The sequence below is a fragment of the Lagenorhynchus albirostris genome, chromosome 2, assembly GCF_949774975.1.
Source record: "Lagenorhynchus albirostris chromosome 2, mLagAlb1.1, whole genome shotgun sequence".
In the NCBI taxonomy this organism is placed as follows: domain Eukaryota; kingdom Metazoa; phylum Chordata; class Mammalia; order Artiodactyla; family Delphinidae; genus Lagenorhynchus; species Lagenorhynchus albirostris.
Window position 1 is genome coordinate 176,046,500 of NC_083096.1, and position 22,082 is coordinate 176,068,581.

The 22,082-nt window shown below is 41.3% G+C and overlaps 1 protein-coding gene across 1 annotated transcript in view; it reads right to left on the minus strand.

The window, feature by feature from the left end:
* PRDM2 (PR/SET domain 2) overlaps nt 1–21,661 on the minus strand; it is a 119,122-nt gene extending 97,461 nt beyond the window's left edge. The window contains exon 1 of the mRNA XM_060141386.1: nt 21,567–21,661. The gene's annotated coding sequence lies outside the window, so the exon portion shown is untranslated. The remainder of the gene's footprint in view (nt 1–21,566) is intronic.
* Between the last annotated feature and the right edge of the window lie 421 nt (nt 21,662–22,082).

A 22,082-nucleotide genomic window follows, 5' to 3' on the forward strand; every position in this document is an offset into this window, starting at 1 on the left:
CAGAAAGACAATGTCCTGGATTTTATAAAAATTGCTAATTTACCTAGTAAAATACATGATTCAAAATGAGATTTAAGGGCCATCATTATTCAATGCATTAGTTTCCTAAACTATACATTCACTAGTTGAGGTTTAAGTAATAACAACAGATTGGAATCACCTTAATTGGAAGGCTTTTTTAAAAATGTCTTTAGTGTCAAATCTGTATTTATAGTTACCTACAAAAATATAATTCTATATTAATAATATGCTACAACAGCAAAAGTGCTTTTGATTTTTTACACCATATATATTTTTAGGATTAGAAAAAAAGCAGGGGAGATACCTAAAACGAAAGATAGCCATCCCACAGTTTCACCAAATCTTTAGAAATATGATTATGAACAGGTTTATCTAGATGGTCAGATGGTCTCCTATAAAATATTTCCTGTAAAAGGAATAAACCACTAATATGCACAACAAATGGATGACTCTCAAAAACATACGCTGACCAAAAGGAGATAAACACAAAGGAGCACATACTATATGATTCCATTTACCTGAAATTGTAGAATGGGAAAAACCAAACCATAGGGACAGAGAGCAGATCAGTGGTTGCCTGGGGTAGGGGCTCGGGGGAGGACTAACTGCAGAACAGCAAGAAGGAACTTTTGAGGGTGATGGAAATGTCCTATATCTTGACAGTGATGGTAGTTACATGAGTGTAGACATTTGTCAAAACTCAACACTTCGAATGACTATTTCATTACACATAAATTATACCTCAAAGTTGATGTTTAAAGTAAAATAAGTAAATGAATCCTATACCCTCCTCTTTAAATCGTGCTAAAATGAGACGTTAATGCTCTGAGAAAATAAAGAACAAAAATACCAACGCCATAGAAAAAAATTTTTTTCAAGATTTTTCTTTAACCCAAGTCAAGCATTACTTTGCTCAAAAGCCTCCAAAGGTGTCCCAGCTCCCTGAGCAAAGTCCACTCTGGTCCTCACAATGACCACAGGTCTGACCCCATCCGCTCTGCTCCAGGCACGTGTGTTCTGGACCCAGCCTGCTCCACTTCCTCCCTACACCCCTCTCTTCACACTCTCAAATAAACAGTCACTGCATTTAATATGCATCAGAACACTGGCACTGGCTGCTATTACATAAGGCTGCATGTACCATCTTACACAGGCAACACATACTAATGTCTTTATTTTTATTTTTTTTAAAGATGCTAAATAGAGTCCCTCTTTTTTTTTTTAATTATTTTATTTCATTTATTTTTGGCTGCGTTGGGTCTTTGTTGCTGTGCGTGGGCTTCCTCTAGTTGTGGCAAGCAGGGACTACTCTTCATTGCGGTGCGCGGGCTTCTCATTACAGTGGCTTCTCTTGTTGCGGAGCACAGGCTCTAGGCGCGCAGGCTTCAGTAGTATGGCACGTGGGCTCAGTAGTTGTGGCTCGCGGGATCTAGAGCACAGGCTCAGTAATTGTGGCACACGGGCTTAGATGCTCCGCGGCATGTGGGATCTTCCTGGACCAGGGCTTGAACCCATGTCCCCTGCATTGGCAGGCGGATTCTTAACCACTGCGCCACCAGGGAAGTCCCTAATATCTTTATTTTTTTTAATATGAGAATAAGCAAGCTTTACTGGTATTTCATTTAAATTTATATCAGTAACTCCTTTTATACACTTCATCCAAAGACTGATCATAAATTACTACATCAGTTTTAACCTATTTAATTAAAGCTCCTCGTTTCTTAAATATCGATTTGATCAAAACCAACACTGGGGAGCAACAGCAGTGGGTGACAGGAGAGATCAGATTCAACATCCCTTAATATTAAGAACACAACATTGTATATTCACACTAAGATACATATCCCTGCTACAACAGACTAATACTAATCACCATAGCAATTGTTGTCACCAGCAAAAGACATCCAAGAATCAGAGAGTATTAAAACACTCAAATTCTTCTTTGTTTAGACTGGCAAACAATACTCTTAGTTACTATTCTGGGGGCAAACAATGGAGGAAAAAAATCAAACAAGCTTCAGTTTCCTAAAATAGCATTAAATTGTATTTGGTTAAGGAATGAGTACAACTGCAACTAACAACAAGCAGATGGGGACACAGAACAAGAAAATCTTATACAGCATCTCCACAAAAGAACAGCAGTCAAATAGTTCTGAAAACACTTTCAAAAGTACCCTCCTTCAAAAAGCTGGCAGGTCTATTAAGCTTCCAACTAAAGAAACTGTCCTCAAATATGGTGTTAATAGTGAACAAACATAGTACTACATTCTTGCCCCTAACAATCCAGTCCCTGCAGCACCGGAAGAACGATATTCTAACAAGTGGAAATTAGATGATGTCTCTGTCCAGTGGCTTCCCATTGCATTTAGAAGAATAAAAGATAAACTTCTTGGGCTTCCCTGGTGGCACAGTGGTTGGGAGCCCGCCTGCCGGTGCAGGGCACACGGGTTCGTGCCCCGGTCCGGGAGGATCCCACATGCCACGGAGCGGCTGGGCCCGTGAGCCATGGCCGCTGGGCCTGCAAGTCCGGAGCCTGTGCTCCGCGGCGGGAGAGGCCACAGCAGTGAGACGCCCGCATACCTCAAAAAAAAAAAAAAGATAAACTTCTTCTCATGGCCCTAAAGGCCCTATAAATCTGGCCCTCATCCCTCATACCAACTTCATCCTGTCCAGAGTCCCTGCTGCTCGTCACGCTCCAGCCCCTGGCCTGCACTCCGTTCCTTGAACCAGCAAGCTCATTCTCACCTCAGAGCCTTTGCACTCACTGTTTGTTCACTCTGCCTAGAATTTCTTTCCCCAGATCTTCATATATCTGGTTCTTAGTTATGTCTTGAGTCTCTGTTCTGTTATTAATCACTTCTTCAGAACAGCCTTCCCTGACCATGTAATCCAGAGAACCTCTCCACCCATCATTCTTTATCACATTACCTTATTTCACTGTCTTCACAGCACTTTTCACTGTCTGAAATTATCTTGCTTGTCATCCTGCTTTTTAACTGTCTCCCTCTAAAACTCTGTGTTACAAAGCTGAGCCCTTGCCTACCTAGTTCCCTGCAGGCAGAACACACTGGGATGCAGTCTATGCAGGATGCATGAGCGGATGAGAGAACATTCAGAACAGCTACAGTAATGGAATATGGATCTTTCCATTATTCTGAGGGCTTATCACAATTCTCAGGGTTGGATCTGCAGCATCAGTGATTAAAAGCTTCTTCTGTTGTTTTAGTAAGTAAAACTTTAAAACAAGTTTGGAACACTAAATTGCTTTGCTACTGATTACTGGCAATACCACAGACCAGTGGTCCCCAACCTTTTTGGCACCAGGGACCAGTTTTGTGGAAGACAATTTTTTCCACGGGGGCGGTGGGGAGAGTGGTTCAGGCGGGAATGTGAGCAATGGGGAGCAGTGGGGAGCAATGGGGAGCAGTGGGGAGCGGTGGGGAGCGGTGGGGAGTGATGGGGAGAGGTGGGGAGCGATGCGGAGCGGTGGGGAGTGGTGGGGAGCAGTGGGGAGCTGCAGATGAAGCTTCGCTCACTTGCCCACCACTCACCTCCTGCCGTGCGGCCCAATTCCGGTCTGCCGCCCAGGGGCTGGGGACCCTTGCCATAGATGACTGATCAGTATACAGACATGCTGCAATCATAAAACTACTACACTGATAGAAAGTTTCATATATTAGTAACAATTTGAGTTATATAAAAATTCTTTAAAAGTTAGTAATCAAGACAGCAGTATTAAACCATTAGGGCTTAAACTTACACAATGCTATATGTCAATTATATCTCAATAAAGCAGGAAAAAAAAAATCACTGGGGCTGTACCTAAATATTACAGTTCTCTTCTCCTCCCAAGCACCTGATGGGTTTGCACTGCTTTCCCCACTTGAGTTTTAAGTTCAATGCAACCATGGGAGTAACTCTAGCCAGTTAAGCAGAAGAAGAAGAAACAAATACTGAGACAAAGCCTCCATCATCCTTGGTTCTTAAGCAACTAAAATAGCAGATCCACACTGGATGTGCAGCAAGAACAAGAAATAAATGGTTCCTGCGTAAGACGCTGAGATTTTGGAGCTGCCCGTCCGTAAGTGCAGCATAACACAGCTTATCCTGACCGGTACAGCAGTATAGCATGGTGACCAAGAACTCCTGGGCTTTGGAATCTGACTGGCCTGAATCAGAATCAGATTCAGATTGAGTCTGAGTGAATCAGAGCTCTATCACTTACTGTTTGAGTAATCACAGGCCTCTGGCCTTAATGTCTTCATCCATAAAATAGTTATGATACCTACTCTTCATAGAGTGGTTGCAAAAGACTGAATTGAAAGACTATATCTGTAATACGCATCGCGGTGCCTGGCGTGTTGGTTAAGCGCTCACGAGGCAGCAAGTGGCATTAAACCCCAGAACACCTACTTTAAGGGACTGTGAGCTTATGTGCATTACGGAACTTTGCTCACCTTGGATGCTCTATAAAGTAAAGCATTCTAAACTCTCTGTCCATGAGACAGCCATTTATAAAGTTCTGGATTCTCCTAGATAAATCTAGGAAAAGATAAGAAGAATAGTGGAACAACTCCAAGTTAATAGGGACGGGTGTGGAATGACAATGAAGCAAGTAAAGGATATCTGTGATTTGAAAGTGGAAAGAAAAGAAAATGGAGAGTGAGGGGAGGAGATACAGTGGCTGCAAAGGCTGGATTCTAAATTAGAAAGAGAAGAGATAGTAAGAAGGGGCTAAGTGCTGAGAACAGACAGAAAGAGAATGAAGGACAAAAAGCATGTGGGTCTGGAGCTCTGTGGAGCCCAGGGCTGAGAGTGGAGGGAGAGCCCGGCTAGCCATACCAGGAACGACTTGAAACATATTGATAAGACAGCAGTTCAAACTGCTGCTTCAACAGTCAGTGTTTAAAATGCCAGGAGGCTTTGGACTCTGCTGTTTCTTCTAAAGGACTCACTTGTAAACAATATGGTATGCTCACTCCTGGGATCCTTTGGTCCCTAAAACTCAACTGTCAGGCATGTATGAATGAAAGATTCTGTGCTATTGTCTTAGAAACTACACCAATCATAAGAGACAGATCTGACAGCTACAATTCACCAAAGCAATGCTGATCAAGTCCCTAGAGAGAAAAATCTAACCCTAAACTCACCATCAAGATTTTAATTAAAAATCAATCTGGTTCAAGTTAAAACTTTTTTAATATCTGAATTTTTGTGTAGTTGTTTTGAAGCTTTTCAAGCACTTACTGCTCAATTTCACTGGCTGAAAATAAGAATAAATACAAGAGGGAAAAACATGAAGTGTCCTGAAACAATTCTTAATTTTTAAAGATCACTGGGACAATTACTGAAAAACACTCATAGATTGTATGTCATGCTATAGTAATCAGGTCTCAATATCATGGAACTAATACTCCTCAAATAATAAAAATATAACTAATGATGCTGAAAATTTTACTCATAAAAAGCGGACAATTTTTATAATCCAAATAAAAGTTTCACTGCTACCAGAGCATTTAAATGACACCCAAATCAGAAAATGTGCTAGCCACTAGAAACATAAGAGGACACTTCCCCACTGATATTTGGCATTTGGTATCAAAGGCAGTCCTCTGTAGATCTGATATTAAAACTTGTCAAGAGCAAAACCAAATTGTAAGAGAGCCAAAAAAAGAAACGGTTATTACCACGACTCTTTTGAATGGCATGTGCACTTTCTTCAAACACAAGTCCTTTTGATACAAATGGAATATTAAAGCGAAAGTGTGAGGCGTCAAACAGGTCTAAATACATTCGAAATGAAATGTTATTAGCTTAGCACAGTTAGCCACCTGAAGTAAGTGGCTGTTGAAGAGTGATGTAACCTAAGTGATGTCAGTATTTAGATTCCACTTTGGAAGCATTCACCATCATTCCATTCCAGAATCGAGACTCTTCTAGCAACAGCTCCGAGGCAGGAGGAAAGCAAGTTCCATGGGGAGACCAGGTCAGCATTAAGACTCAATCTTAAAAAAGGAAAATAAATGAACTCTACGACATATATCCGCACATAACTTTGAAGGACAGTGACTATGAAAAATCCATTCTGTTCTCTTTTCCCTCCCCCATCTCACCATTTCAAAAATAATTTGCCTTCAAAAGCATGTCAGTAAATCTGCAAGCTTTAAAATAATAGCAACCATGTGCCCCATGTGTTTGCCAGATTCATTTTTTATGATGTATAGTCCTCTGCATTAAAATCAACGAATTTTTGATAAAGAAAGTAATGAAAAGAAATCAAAAGAATCCATTCCAAAAACTTCACACCTCTCAACCCCAACACAGGACTGAATTTATTAAACTTGGTCACTTAATGAAATTGGAGTTGTGAGCTCCAGTTAGACGCACCTGTAAATGGTAAAAAAAGGTGTCCAAAGTTTCAGTTGATTGAGAGTACAAAATGTTTTCAAGCCTGATAGTTTTAAGCTAAACACCAAAAATAACAGACTACACACTTTTAAGTTCTGTCCTTCATATTTTTAAAAAAAGAGTTTTATAAAGATTTCAAAAGAGAATGTTTCTGATATCCATACATTTCTAGAACTGCAAGTGAAATGATATTAAGACCAGAAAATAAGAATCCTACTTTAGAACATATAAAATCTATATAACTGGTTCTACTTATCAGAACACCCTTGAGGCTACAGAAATACAGAATTGTTTAATCTCCAGGTAACCCCACACCCTCCTGTAAGGAGAAATACATCTTACATTTCAATATCTGCCCTCTTGTTTTTATTCTAAACGGGTTTTTGTTTTGTTTTGTTTTTGGGGTTTTTTTTGCGGTACACGGGCCTCTCACTGTTGTGGCCTCTCCCGTTGCGGAGCACAGGCTCCAGACGCGCAGGCTCAGCAGCCATGGCTCACGGGCCCAGCCGCTCCGCACGCAGCATGTGGGATCTTCCCGGACCGGGGCACGAACCCGTGTCCCCTGCATCGGCAGGCGGACTCTCAACCACTGTGCCACCAGGGAAGCCCTCTAAACGGGTTTTTCAAGGACAGAAAGCTTAAAGTTTCCCATTCAGTTTTGGTCTCTAAAAATAACTTCCAATTTTCCCTGTGCAACCAATGGGTTATTACAAAATAAAAAGTACTAAAAATGAAAGCTTAATAAGCTTCAAAACAAAAAAATAACACTAGAGTGTGGCAGGGAAGGTAAAAAAAGAAAGTCTGAACTAAGGTCCCTAAGAATGAGTCCTCTACTCAGGGTTCCACAGAAAAGCCAACTCATGCCAAAACAATGCATACTCCACGAACAAACACACACTATGGAAATGATGAACTAATGAATGGTATTAAGAAACAGAAAGGAAAATCTGGGAGGAATGAAGGTGTGTGTTACTATCTTTTAAAAATCAAGAACTGGTCTAACATCTAGGTAATGTATTTGTATGAATTCTTATTTTTAAACTCACCTGATTCATTTTCAATTCCTGTTGTGTTCTGAAAAGATACACACAACAAAGAAACTTCTTTGATTACATGAGCCCTAAAAAGAAAAACAGACAATTGTGATATGTACCTGCCTACAAATTGACAGTGATTTAAAACTACACACAGAACTGCAGAGTTTGCTCAAAGGGCTACTCATAAAGCAACTCCGTGCCAGGTCAACTTCAATATATGCTGAGAACTTACTTTGCAGATTTATTATCTACAATAAAATAGATGTCTTACTATTCTTTACTGAGGCTTCACTGTACTCTACAATTGAAAGCAGACTCATTAGAATGACATCAAATTTTTGCTTTGGAACGGAATCATCCCTAAGAAGAAATAAATTAGCTTTGTTAACAGAAACACAAAGCAGTGCTGAGTAACTTATTATGCAATGTAAATGTTCTTCTTTTACTTATATCAATACTGTGTTGAATACAAACACAATTAGAAAAACACAATAACGTATAGTTATTGTGTTTTTCAAGTTCCTGAAGTAGAAAGGTGGATTTACTAACATTTCCATGGAGAGTTCTCTTTGAGGAAAAGAATGAAAACTTTGAAGTAAAATGCAAATGTTTTAATAAAAGCTGTTTGGAAAGACCTACATTTATTCCTTTAAAATTTTTCTTCAGTTTATTCAGAGTATAGTAACAAGACGACAAAATCATTTCTTGGAAATGCAAATGACATACCTGTCTCTAGATAACAACCTATGAAGATGGTCCTTTCTGCAACGTTCTCTCTTAGGAGTCATTTGATGTCATTCATAATATATGAAAATCATGAGAGTAGCACTTCCACTGTAATATTCTTGTTTTCAGCATGTATACATACACATCATTAAGCATAATTCTATTTCTTCATGAATTTACCTATATTTATGTTTTCTACCTAGACCCACAAGACTCTGTTCACATTGTAACTTCATGTTCTAACTGCTAATAAACCAAAGAAAGTATAATTCAGGGATATTATTCGCCCGAGAATATACCTGCCACTGGACAGATAGCCTGCCCACTATCCTAAAGAATAGTGCTTTGACATTTCACCCCATTTCATTAATATGGATCGTTTGGGGTTTTTTTTTTTCCTTGAGCTCTTTAACCACACTCACCTGGATCACCTTTAACAAAGGAACTATATTTAAGCTAGGGCCTGGTCACCTGAACTAGTTTTTATTCATAACCGGCACAGGGAATGTATTTGATAACTTGGAATTTGTCAGAGAGCTCAGTGCTATACAAACATAAACTTTTATGAAGTAAATACTCAGTGAATACAATTTCAGAAAACTGGTGGTTAACCCATGAAGTCCATTCCTTTAAATTTTAACATTAAGCATCTTTCTCACATATTTTTAACATGTCCTTCCTTAGTACATACATCCTTTATTGAATATAATCATCCTTTTCTATGAGACTTGAAATCATCATAAAGTTTAAAATGTGTATTTGTCAAACAGTGATGAGATTAGTGGCCCCTGAGGCGTGCACGCCCGACCCCCTCTACCAAATGCCTACTGACAGCCGTACAGTTCCACCAGGAGGACCTTGTGTGACACCTTAGGGCTCCAGAAGTGAATGAAATGGCAGGGGTTTCACCTGCCCTCTCACTAAACTTTCAGAGGTGGATTTACTAACGATGGCCACGAAGGGTTCGCTTTGAGAAAAAACCTGCAGTAAAATGCAAATGTTTTAATGAAAAAGATCTTTGGAAAGATGCTTTATCATTTCCCTTGGTTTGCCTTTTCCTTCTCACAAGAATCATCGGTATCATTTATGAAGCTTCTTCTAAGACCAGCAGGCACTGCGCTACCGTCAAATAAATCAGCTCTGTTAATTTTCACAAGGTTAGTCTCTCAACTAACGACACAAACTCAAGGAAGTTAAGGTAACTCCGCCACAGTATCAGAATGTTGGTTTCTGCTATGGTTTCTTAACCATGTTTCACCAGCTTTTTACTCTTGCCTCACCTTGCACCTACTATGTGCCAAGCTCTGCTTTTGAACAGTGAGCACACGGATCCCTGCCCTCTCAGGAAGGAGACCACAGTAAACAAATAAGCAAGTAAAATGTGTAGTAAGTCAGATAATGAAAGTGCTTTAGAGAAAAACAGAGAGGCACATGGAGACGAAGGACAGGGAGACAGGGATTTTAAACTGTCTCTATCTCACTGCCTGTGAATCCATCAGTATGGTCAGAGAAGGCCTCACTGAGAAGGGACATCTGCTAAAAGCTGGAAGGGGAAGAGCTGAGAGTCAGGAAGGGATGGGGGAGGAGCATCGTAAGGGAGTAAGACTGTACACAGTAGAGGAGAGGCCTAGTGCAGGAGGTGATGGTACAGAGTGGAGAGGGGTACAGGGGAGGCAGATTTAAGACAGGCTTCGCAAGGTAAGCGCTGTTCACCAGAATGGCTATAGCTTTTCCAACCAGAGATGGAAAGCCACTGGGAGGCTTAAGGTGGCAGAAGTGACCTTGTGTGACTTAGATTTAAAAAGAGACCGTAAGGAGGTAGGGTGACCTCTTAGGAGGCTAATGCCCCAATATAGGCAAGAGATGATAGTGCCTTGGCCCAGGTAGCAGAGGAGATATGAGAAGTCATTGGATCCTGGATCTATTTTTAAAATAGAGTCCCCAGGATTTGCTGCCAGATTCGATACTATGTATGAAAAAAAGGAAGTGAAGGATGACACCAGGGCTTTTATCCTAAGGACATGGAAGAATGGAGCTGCCATTTTCTGAGAGGCTGCCTCCTTCTTTCCATCTGCTTGTCATCTGTTTTCCCTCTTTATTTAAAACATCTTCCCTTCCTTTTCCTCCCGTTTTGTAGTTGCTGGCTCACAGGCACAAACCAAACCACTTAGATACTGTGACATCTAAAACTGAATAACTAAAATATGAAAGTACTGGAAACATCTTAGTCTTCCATTTATCTCAATGAATCTTTTTCTTAGTAAAAAAGTTACAATACAATTCAGATATTAATAATCTTCTCTCTGACTTTCTACACTGTCTGTTCCTTCTCGGTCCAAATAGGAATGCACCTATCATTTCTTTCCAGAGACTAGAGGATCTTAACACCTTTGTTTAAGGGTTCACAATTACCCTGTATGCTTAGATCCTCCCATCACTTCTAATCCTAATTGCTAAAAACCACACCCTCATTTTTTTTCTTTCTCCCTCTTGACTCACAACACTGTCATATTATATATCTAAAATATTTTACAATAATCAAAAACATTGCAAATCTGACACTGACTTCTCAAATGATATTTTAAATTAGATTTATTAAACTATACTAAAAACAAGGGACGTTACAAGAAAAGAACTGAGATTTTAGCAGTCTCTCTCAACAGAGAACCACTGCATTTTGAGCTGGAGAACTCTTGTGCAGGACTGTCCCTTCCATTAAGGCCACGCAGCACTGCCCTGCGTAATCAATGCCAGCAGTCCCTCCGAGCATTTTGACAACCAAAAATACCTACACACATCCCCAGATACCCTCCCAGTGGAGAACCTCTGAACTGTAGTAATCATGTCCTAGCTACAATATGATAATATATTTTAGAGCAACTACAGATTCTAAACATTGTCATTGGAATAACTTCCTTAAGATTCCTCCAGGATTGCAAAACCCCTGTGGAAGTGCCTGGCAATTCTACGTACCTTTCACATTCAGTGTTGACTTCAATAGCATTGATTTATATACCCCCTTATCTAACTCAGATATCTCAAGGTCTAAGTTTTATCAAATGTGAGAACTTGAAGTATCAATCCTATCAGTGTAGAAGCAAAGAGAAATCTTTCCACACCTATCACCGAAACTTAATAATTCTATCAAACCTTAAAAAATGCTTAATAATTAAGTGTCTTCAGTTTTCCAATGGTAAATAATGAAAATCTTAAAATCCCCAGGACTTCTCTGACCCTGGATTCTGTCTTAGTTTCTTTTTTGGATTTCTATGCCTGACCAAATCTTCTTTAGTATGTCTACATTTCCCTTCTATTCCACCTGTTGACGCTTTTCAGATAAAGTATATTAGACAGATATACAGATTTAGAGCATGTGAATTTCTATCACCAACTATACTTTACTAACAGCATACACTCCTACAAAACTAAGAGCTTAACCTTGATTTTACAGATCCAAGGTTTTAATAATATACACGTACTTAACTTTTCAAGATACTGCTTTCAAATTCCAGGGCAAATCTTCATTACAAATATTTAGCTTAATAATACCATAAAGATGATTTGATTATACATGATCAGTATGAATACAGCAACAATAAAATAATTAGGGTCTTTATTCAAATGCCAGTCCCTTAGAAAGTCAAGACAACCTCAGCAACTGTTAAGCTGCTGTCATCTGACATGGAGGCCAGAGACTAGAAAATCTAGAAATATGCAGGAAACCCCATAGAAATATGCAGTCCCAGGGTCAGACCGGCTCTGCAGCCCCAGCCATACCTCTATCACGCATCCTCTGAGATAAGGCAGATTAAAAAAAAAGACAACAAACTAACATTAATGCAATACGTCTAACACGTCAATCTGTCGTACCTGTCCTTTGTAGACTTGTGAAACCTACAAAACGATATGAAAAGCCTTTAAAGAAAAAGCAATAGCAGATTCTTTAAGATTAGTTTAAGTCTGGGAGGAAAGGGAAAGAATGAGGAAAATAATCATTTGATTCGCATATTCACCTATAAGTTACTGATAATTACTTTACAATTATTCTTTTGAATCAATTTAGATCTTTTGGGCTATTTGGAAAATAATCAAATTTGCAACATTCACTTAGGGGTCACTAATATTATAATTATTCTCTTAGATTACAAAAAAATCCCACATTGTAACATCAAGAGTCAGAAGAAACTAACTTTTAAGATTCAGGAAGCAACACACAGCTTATGGACAAAGAGTAAAACAGAAATAAGAGAACTAGCATGACTGTATCAAAATGTTTAAAATCATAAATACACTGGAAAATGGACTAGATGCCAAAAAAAAGTTTTAAAAATATCACTTTGTAAAAGGAGTCTTGGAAAGTTTATGACCTACATAAAAAAAATTATTCTAAAACTCATCACTACATACAGTAGAGCTCTCATGGTAAATGAATATCATTGTAGTAAGCACAGAGATGATTAAGCTTTTTGCGGAGTAGATTTACAGTGCTTAACACTCAGCTTTCTCAACCAAAAGATTCTTGCAATCCAGAAACTTCTAGAAAAATAATCAAAATATCTAAATTATGCCAACTTCTCAAATGCAGTTTTTATCAACAAACACAGCTGATGTACTCACTATAAAAAGCTACCATTCATAATTCCTATCAGAAGAACGGAATCACCAAGTTACAATCTATAAACTCTAGCTATCAATATGAAAACTTTTAGCATCTATTCGTTGGATTAAGCAAAAGCACATAATTCATAAATATTGAATCTGCCTAGCAGTTTGCTAAATGAAAAATCATTCATTTTCCTTTTCTGAAATAATATATAAATTTCACAGGAATAATCATCCAGAACATCCGGTTTCACACTGAAGAATATGTACCCCCAACCTTCCTTGTAAAAAGCAGACGATATCACCAAATTAAATACGCTAAGGTGGAAAACATCACAACTGGTACGTTTATCATTTTCAGCATAAGGAGTCTGTGTGTTGGGGTGTGTGTGTGTGTGTGTGTGTGTGTGTGCGTGTAAAGAGACTGAGAATACAGCAAGGATTTGGTAATTCTTTGGTAAATCAGAGAATATGAACTCTTACTGCTTTAAACTGCTCATGTTTCTTACCCTCTAGAATGATTTCCACCCAAGGCAAAAGGCAATGGTTTAACAAACCATATCACACAGAGGAATTTCCCCACCTAAAGTGTATATTAAGAGATACAAAGAGAACAGAACGCTCACAAATAAACCAGTGATTTCTCCCATTTCAATAAACTGGTTTCCTCAATGAGGCCCAGAATACCACAGGCAAATATCCCTGAGCCTGATTCCCCAAATTCAAAGAGCAGTGTCCTGACACCAACCTAAATAAGGAAGCAGAGATTAGAGAATTTACTCCAGGTGAGATAATTCGATATTGACAACAGTTTCCGCAGAACTGAGGGGAAAACCAGAAGGTCCGCTGTTTTGAATGGCTTCAGAGCCACGGAGCTCCGGTGAGACAACGAGGTTGATTAGAGTTTTTGTTTGAAACATCTAAGTTAAACAACACCACAGTAGAATGTTAAATAAGAGACCAGCAGATAAACTAGGAGAGTACTATAAATCCAAAGTTAGATTACGGCACTTTAGGGTTCTTTTCTTCCCTTAGAATATCTCTCCACTTGAAAAAAAAAAAATTAAAAGGAAAATTTTCAAAAAACACTGCTCCAAGCATCCACTAATAAAGAGCTAGCTTAGCAATAAATGTATAGCAATTGCTGATTATTTATCATTTACCTGCTGCTGTTATAGATGGCTACTATTATACGTTCTCCCTATTCTTTTGACTAAATGTGTACATCTATGTCATTATATTATGCTGAACGTTTAATTTATTACATCAAAAATTTCAGGGTTTGTTTAGGGTTTCTACAATAATTCTACAAATGCTTTCCATTTCTCCATCTTTCCAGCGAGTCCCCACTGTCTGATGAGAACTGTGCACAGATTCAAGATCATTATTACAACTCCCATCTCTCCCCAGAAAAGGACAGCTGAACCAGCTGCTGACTGTATATTCTACAAAACAGCATTAAACTCAAAGAACTTCCTATGAAATGATACTTCTCTAACATTTCCCCTATGTTAGATGTGTAAAAACTTCCAATTATTATAAAAGGAAAATTAAGTCGATTCTTTCCTAACACTCAAATGCCAAGCTTCCAAATCAAACACAAATTTTCTAAAAGCAAAAGATGCCCCGTGACAGTTCACTTCACAATTCCCAAAATAAAATGAGTTCTCAACTGAGCCCTTTGAGTTATTGTTCTTCCACTGGAGCTGCCAATGCAGATGTTACTTATGTGATTAAACATGTAAAATTGAGAGATTTTCAAGAACGCCCAAAATACTTCTGAATCTCCTTTAAAAGGGAAGAAGGCTTCAGTAACGTGAGGCTCTTGTCCCGGCTCTCAAGTATGCACTTTCTCACTTTCTGAGCATTAATACAGTCACCTTACACGTGGCTGCTCGGAGCTTTTTTGGTTTTTCCTACACAATAAAATACATAGAAAAACTCAGCCTCCACAAACTACACATAAATGACATGGAGGCTTCTGAAATTCATAAGCGAATAACAGGGCAAAATCACAAGTTACACCACATACAGGGACAACTGAAACTAGATTTCACTAAGATGCCGGGCTCACAATCACCACGAGATCCTAGAGGTCTTCTCCCAAGAGTTTATTATTATTCTGGTAGGGAGTGACTCTTCTACTTTAAATAAAACTGAGGTTTGGAGCCTATCCTCTAAATATGTAACTATTTCTGTTCTCGAGAGCATTTTAAAATAACAGCAACACCTACTGTTTGCAGAGTAATGTCTGTGTACTGCTCTACAGTTTAAGAAGCTCTGTACACACATGAATTTTTATTGTTTAAAGGGAAGTATGTTTCCTCAAAATAAATTATTTGTGGTTCTTGTTTCAAGGTAAAGAGGAATGCCCGCCCCCCATGTATGATACAGAGGATGAAAGACAACCCCTTGGTACCATCCACTATAGAAAGCCAGCCAGTGCCACTCAAGTGAGGGTCTGTGCAGAGCAGTGATAGGCTAGATGGGATAGTTCTAGGGGCGTTTAAGTTCCAGGTTAAAAGTAAACTTGGCCTGTGTGTAACGTTCGTTCCCCAGGTAGTGAGGGAGGAGTTATTATCCACCCAGCCTGCCTCCTGACCCACTCCACAGGCCCTGAGGGTCTTCAGAGAAAGATGGAAGAGGGATTACTTAAAAGCAGAGCCGGTGAACGTATGCAGGCAGGAGGCCAGGGAAAGAGCCTGCTTTCAGGACTGCCCATCAGCAAGGCAGCTTCGGCCACCTGGGGCGGGCAACTTGCCCCAGAGGAGTTTCCGACAGAGAACTGCCACAAACAAAGCAATGCCTAACAGTTTAGGAAGGTTAAATTGACAGGAAAGAGTGAGGAGGCAGGAGAGGAAAGGGCAGCCAGAAAGACTGGGGCCAGGCAAGCCGGTTAAGAATCTGGATGATAAGCGATAAAGGTTTGAAACACAGATGACAGCTGAAAAGAAACAAAAAATATGACTAGCACCGCAGAGGAAGAATGAACAGAATGTGTTTTCTAACTGAACAGGAGGTAAAAAGAGATGGTGAAGATGAGTTCAAAATCTGGAATGTGACTGACAAGAAGAATGTGTACATTTTAAAGACAGGGCAGCCAGGAGTAGGGATGGCATTTAAGTGGAAGGTGGTGAGTTCCATGTTAGAGGCTCTGAGGAGAGGCCAGACATTCAGGGGAGGCTGCATCCATCAAACGGGAAAAAAAGGTCCCACCACAGACTGCCTTCAAGGTGGGGGGACAGAGATTTAAAAGTCTTCAGCCACAAGGGGGTGCCTAGGGACAGAGGAAATTGCCAAGAGAAAAATTATCCAGAGAGAAGAGTAGAAGGTGAAGGACTGGCCTTTGTGCAAAAGGCGTGGAAAAAACTAGGAGAAAAAGTCGCCCCCTCCACCATGTTCAGTAGGGGGAGGATGGGACAGGCCAAAAACCTTTAGGACTGAGAGAGAACTTGGAAGTGTTTCTCTTGAAAATAACTGCCGCGTTATCCCTCAATACCTATTACATTAAACAGGTGCCTAAGAAAAACGCTATTAATGTTTCTGAAAAACCTAAGGTATCTCAAATTGCTCACATATTCACCTATTCTTCTTAAAACATCCCAGGAAAAGACAGAAGTAATCACTGTCCACACTTTTCAAACAGGAAGAACAGAGAGAAGATAACTGTCCTACCCCTACCACGGCCCGAAATAACGAAGTCCCTGCGCTTGATCTGTGAGATAGTTTATTCTGTATATCGAGGCAGCGCTCAAATAAATTACCAGGGAATTGCACTGATACAATATTTATCACCCAGAACAAGTGACCTGACCTGCTCAATAACCTCTAACAGAGGTAACAGAGCTTCACAATGAAGAATCTAAATTTATCCCAGGAGTCCTTCTTTTTAAAATTCCTACTTTTAGATGTACTTCAAAATTAGGCCTCTCAGAATTACGGCAAAGTCCCTAAAATAAGACTCACGGAATGGGAAACACTTAGAATCTCATTTTTATACTGATACTCCAATTTATGCCTAATTTACACTGCCTTACTAAGGTCTTATGAAATGTGCAGAATTCATACTGATACATAAGGGTTTGGTGAATCTCACAATTCTCTTCAAATATTGATGGCATCATTTACATTATTTCAAAATGCCACAGAATTTTCCCACCAGAGTTTAATGAAGTCTTAGTGGAACTACTTATGTGCACATGTAAAATCTGTAAGTTTCGCCAATTTCCAGACAGGCTGCCCACCGTAATCAAACTAACAGTTGCACTTAGCTTTCCATATTTCAGGCAAACCGTGCCAAGAAGTAATTTAGCTCTTCCAAAGCAAAGCCTATCATATGATTTATTGCAAGAGCTACAAAATACGTTTTTCACCAAAATGGCTGGCCAGTATATAAGTATTCAGTGAAACCTCCTTTACTGCAGGCTCCAAAGGACTAATAAATGAAAACAGAGTAGATGACGTGAACCAAGACCCTGAGAATAAGTATTATATAGTACTGAGAAAAATATTGTAAGTATAATTCACTCCAAATGAACCAGATTTATTACATACAATAACTCTAATACATGCTTCAGGGAAGTCAGGGTGGGGAATGAAAGGCATTCTCTTTAAGAAAGAATATTTAAATGACACATGCATTCATCCCAGTGCATGAATGTGATTCTGTACATTCAGATACTCTGTAATTCAGAAAACCAGCCCATTACCAAATGTGGTCCAAGAGCACGTCTCTTCTTTTCTGCTTTATTTATCTGTTAAGTGCTAAATTACTCATTATTATTATTATTACTACTGATTAAAGATTACTTATTCCTCGATAAAATTTCAATCTATACTGTTCTTTTAAATAATTCAAATAAAGATTTGACAACTTATACTTTTTTCCTCAGGGGAAGTTGCATGTTTGCCATAAAAATCAATAACCTATCTCTAAATTATAAAGTAATAGTAAGCACTTCAAAAGTAAACTTTACTTCTTCAGGACAAATTTATCACTTTCAGTACATAACCCTGAACCGGTGGTTTAAAAAAAAAAAAAAAATTTTAGAAAAACTAGACTTTTATCATCAGTTTTTAAGGGGTTGCTTCACTAAGTCTCATTTTCTAGGAAAGACCATTGTTTCCGTGTTATTCAGTATAACAGACCACAAGCTTAAATTATTCACCAGGTATCAACTCTATGCAAATTTATTTAAAATTCCTAATAATTTAACCTACACACTGGGAACGCTGATCCTATGTCATGAAAACTCCTCCGTAGTTTCCAGGTTACCTCACATTGCTTTACCTCTTGCCACGAAAGGGACGCCAAAGCAAAATTTCTGAAAGTGACCATTCAACAAAGTCATAAAACCAAACTCAGGAAAGAACTTCCACAGTAGGTCCATTCCCTGGCTTCAGTGGGGACCTGAGGTTAACCATGCGTTGAATAGTATATTCTGCCAGTTCTGTGACTACAGTGATTCCATAAACCGCTTCAATGATTCAACCACCCAGTCTGATGGACTTTCCTTTAATGCAGTGGCTGCGAACTGGGGCGATTTTGCCCCCACAAGGGACGGACATCTGGTAATGCCTGGAGACTCTGTCGACTGTCACACCTGGCGGAGGTGCCACTGGCATCTGGGGGGCAGAGGTTAGGGGTGCTGCCAAACATCCTACAAGGTACAGGTCAGCCCACACAAATTACCCAACCCCGAAGTCGACCATGTTGAGGCCAAGAAACCCTGCTTTAGTGGAACCTAAGTACTGCCTTCAGATGATCTTATCGGCTCTAACTATAAACAACTAACTTCAAAAGTAAAGAGCCAGAACAGGACCCCAGACCTCTCACCAAGTGCCGGGAGGAGTGACAGCATAACTGAGGAGCTCCAGGCAAACGGCACAGCCCCGGACACACGTCAGCAGTATCAGTAGTAGTCTCTGTCGGGTAACATCCCCATCATTTGGAAACTCCCTGGATCTACACATTGCCACGCAAGCTTGACAATTTTCCCCCACTGTCCACCTACTCCCTTTTCAGTCCCCACTGTGGAGTTTTCTAGTGCAGCCCACAGGCTTTTTTTCTTCTGCATGGGGATTAAAAATAGCATGAAAATCAAGTCAGAAGACATGAAACTAGTAAATAACCTAAGGTGCTTTCCATCCCAGAAAGTCTATGATTTAACAGGACTTAAAAGGTTTGTAAATCAGATCTGGAACTTGAAAAGAGATGGGCAGCTTAAAGAAACAGCCCCATGAATAAATAAACATCTAACGTAAAATAATCATCAAAAGAATATTCGTGCAGATATATGTATGTAACTGCACAGACCCGGCTGAAGGAGGAGAATAAAAGGGAGCTGAGGGCTTCTCTGGTGGCGCAGTGGTTGAGAGTCCACCTGCCGATGCAGGGGACACGGGTTCGTGCCCCGGTCCACGAAGATCCCACATGCCGCGGAGCAGCTGGGCCCGTGAGCCATGGCCACTGAGCCTGCGCGTCCAGAGCCTGCGCTCCGCAACGGGAGAGGCCACAACAGTGAGAGGCCCGCGTACCGCAAAAAAAAAAAAAAAAAAAAAAAGGGAGCTGAAATGGAGTGCTATTTCTTAAAACTGCATTGGCAGGAAGAATGAGTGTTTAGAGGCTAAAAAACAGAATTTACATTCTCACGTATCTTAAAAGATGACAGAACTTTAAAATTCACAATAGAAAAACCTTTTAAACAAATCTTAACGAAAAGAAAATCTCAGGCTATAGAAACCTTACTGATCAATACGGAATTGATAAATAAATTATGGCCAGTGCATATATGACATGGCCATTAAAAATCATATTGAAGAAGATTTAGTGGCTTGGATATATGCTCACAATATCGTAAGGGAAGACAAACAGTATATATGATATCAATACTGTAGCAAATGTAAATATATAGAAGTGAATAAATATATACAAGGAAAGAAATACTCTTGCACACCAAGAGAGACAGGGAGGAGAATGAGGTCTGCCAAAATGTTCACAGTGGTTATCTGAGGAGTGGGAAGGGAATGGCTGATTTCTATTCCTTCTTTGTGCTTTTCTCCATTCTCAAATTGTGCTACAGTGAGAATCTTTTGTTACGTTTTGTACTTACAAAACGAATATCAATACATTATTACAAATTTATACCAAACTGTTTCAGGAACTGGCCACAAAATGAGAAAAAACAAATGTGAATATGCCAACTTTTCAATGAAAGAAACCACCTTCAGAATCAACAAAAGCGAACCTCTATTGAGTGTTATGATTACGTGCCTGGCCCTTTTCTAACCACTAAAATGTATTAACTTATTTAAACCAAACCAAAAAAGATGTGTAAAAAGAGCCCTGGAACACCAGAACCTGTGAACAAATGTTAGTCCTGCTATGAATTTCCATCTCAGTTTCCATCGCTTGAAATGAGGGAGTTGGACGACCTTTAAAGGTCCTCTCAAGGCTACACTGAGATTCTACATGTAAAAGAATGTGGGCAAATGAGTGTAAGTTAGCTTCTGGAGAATGAAGGGGCAGCTGCATGCCATCTCAAAAGCAAGACCCTACTAAAAAGGAACATACGATATGTCTCTCAGTTCCTCCTCCTTAATATTTGTACAGCACATTTCATAACATGTTAAAAAAAAAATCAACCAACGGTTAAAGGCCTACATTTCCCCAATACTTGCACACAACTGATCAAACGGAGATGAAGTCTGGCATCTTAAGAGAATCACTGAAAGGTTCCATTTGTTAAACACTGTGGTTGCTTTTCTGTAGTAAACAAAAACTTTAAGTAACACTTTAATCGCCTTCTGGGTAGGACCATTTTAGAGTCTGATTAGAGGGATTTAAAGACTTAACTGGGATTCACCAAAGGGCGTTCCACCTCTGAAATAGAACCAAAACCCCAAAGCAACGCTGAACGGAAGATGAGGGGCCAGCATGCGTGTCCTCTCTGGGGAAATCACAGCTGCGTAGTTGAGGGAACGTGGGCTTCCCAGGTCGATGTGGGGTTATTCCCGGTTCAGTGGTTCACATGTGGGTCGGGAGCAACCACGGAGGTGTGGGAAAGACGCTGACCTGTTTGGTCTACTTCGTGTCTCACTTGCCACCATGAAAAAACAGGTTCGTGGGTATCTTTGGTAACAAAATGAGTAAGAGAGAACTGCACGTCTGTTAAAAACAAAAACACCGGTGGGTCTATGATGGGATTACCGAGGGAGAACACTCCCAGGCTTAAACCACACTTTGTGGATTGAGGAAACACAAAGACGCGAGACACAAAAATTCAGAACGCAAGTGTGAGAGACACGTTCGGCTGCAACACAGAAAAGAGAAGCAAGACGACTTGAAATTGGAACGGCCCTGGGACCCGCGGGCGCCCGGGGTCCCGCTGGGGTCGCAGCCGCCCGCCCGGCGCCGCCGCCCCGCAGCCCACACGCGTCCTCCCCGCGGGGCGCGCGGCAAACCAACAGCGACAAAGCGGACCCTACTACTTCCCGGCGCCGGGCCCCAAGGCAGGGCCGAGGTGCTCGTCGCGGGACGAACTGACCCCGGACCGCCACCGGGCTACCGGCGGGCCGCGCCTCGTTCCGGGGCTCCCGCGGGCGCGGGACACAGGAACCTCGGAAGGGGCGCGCCCGCCGGCCCGCCCGGCCCTGCACGCCCGGGTCCCCGGCGTGTCGCCCCTGCCGCCTCGCTCCTCGCGGGCAGGAACGAGAGTCCCGGCGCCGAGCCCGCCGCCGTCCCGGAAGCCACCCGCCCCGGCCGCCTCTTACCTGCGCCCGCCGCGCCCCGCGCCTCAGAGCGCCGAGTGCCGCCGCCCGAGCCGCCGCCGCCCCTCCGCCGGCCCAGGAGCCCGCGGCCGCGCCTCCGCCATCTTGGCTCCGGTCGGAAGTGACGTCGGTTGGCGCCGGCCGCACGGCCCCCGGGACCCGCGCTGCCCGCGCGGTAGCCTAGGGCCGCGACCCCCGGCTGAGCAGACCCCGACGCGCCGCTGCCGGAGGGCCCAGACCCGGGCTGCACACACCCCGAGGGCCCGGACCCGGGCCGCCCTGGTTCAGAGGCGTCTTCGCCCCGGGGCCCCGACCTCTGTTCTCGCGGGCTCGACGACCTGGGCCGCACGCGCCGCGACGCGCGCCATCCTCACGGGGACCCCGCGGACCCCAGCGGTCAGCGCCGGGGCTCGCCGCCACCAGTCTGTCCGCGCCAAAGGCTTGGGATTCTGCGCGATCGAAAGTTACTGCAAGAACCCACAGCCTTTAATAAAAGGCAGAGGGTGAAGGAAAATGGGT